Source organism: Otolemur garnettii, unplaced genomic scaffold (assembly GCF_000181295.1).
Source record: "Otolemur garnettii isolate 467f Iridium unplaced genomic scaffold, OtoGar3 scaffold00074, whole genome shotgun sequence".
Taxonomy (NCBI): domain Eukaryota; kingdom Metazoa; phylum Chordata; class Mammalia; order Primates; family Galagidae; genus Otolemur; species Otolemur garnettii.
The window spans coordinates 3,731,985-3,732,666 of NW_003852469.1; positions in this window are offsets into that span (position 1 = coordinate 3,731,985).

The window sequence follows — 682 nt, forward strand, 5'->3', positions numbered from 1 at the left end:
TGTGGCTCAAAGGAGTAGAGCACTGGCCCCATATACCGGAGGTGGCAGGTTCAAACCCAACCACGGCCAAAAACTGCGGGAAAAAAAAAAAAAAAAGAGGCCCCGGGAGCCCATTCATCCCTTCGACCATGTGAGGCACAACAAGACGTCCCCATCTGTGAACCAGTAAGGGGGTCCTCACCAGACACTGAATGACCAGCACCGTAATCTGGGACTTTCAAGTCTCTACCACTTTCAGAAATAAATTCAAGATTTATAAATTAGCCAGTGTGTGCTGTTTTCATAGCAGCCTGAATGGTCTCCCCTCTGTGCGTGCATCCCTGGCGTCCTTCTCTGTGTCAAAATCCTGTCTTTATAAATAAGGACACTAGTCAGGTTGAATTAGAGCCCACCCTATCCACCTGATTTTAACGTGATTACCTCTTTTAAGGCCGTGTTTCCACATACAGTCCCCATCTAAGTCCTGGAGGTTAGGACGCAACATAGGAATCTTGGGGGACACAATTAAGCTCATAGCAGAAGTCAAGTTCATGGACAAATGACTTAGCACAATAGGGACAAGGATGAGGACTGGGGACAGGGTCCACTGCCCTCGGAGGGGAAAATGCTGCCCGTAGGCCCCAGCTGATAACACGAGAGAAGGAGGCAACAGCTTCTACTGCCACTCAGAATGTGAGAACGT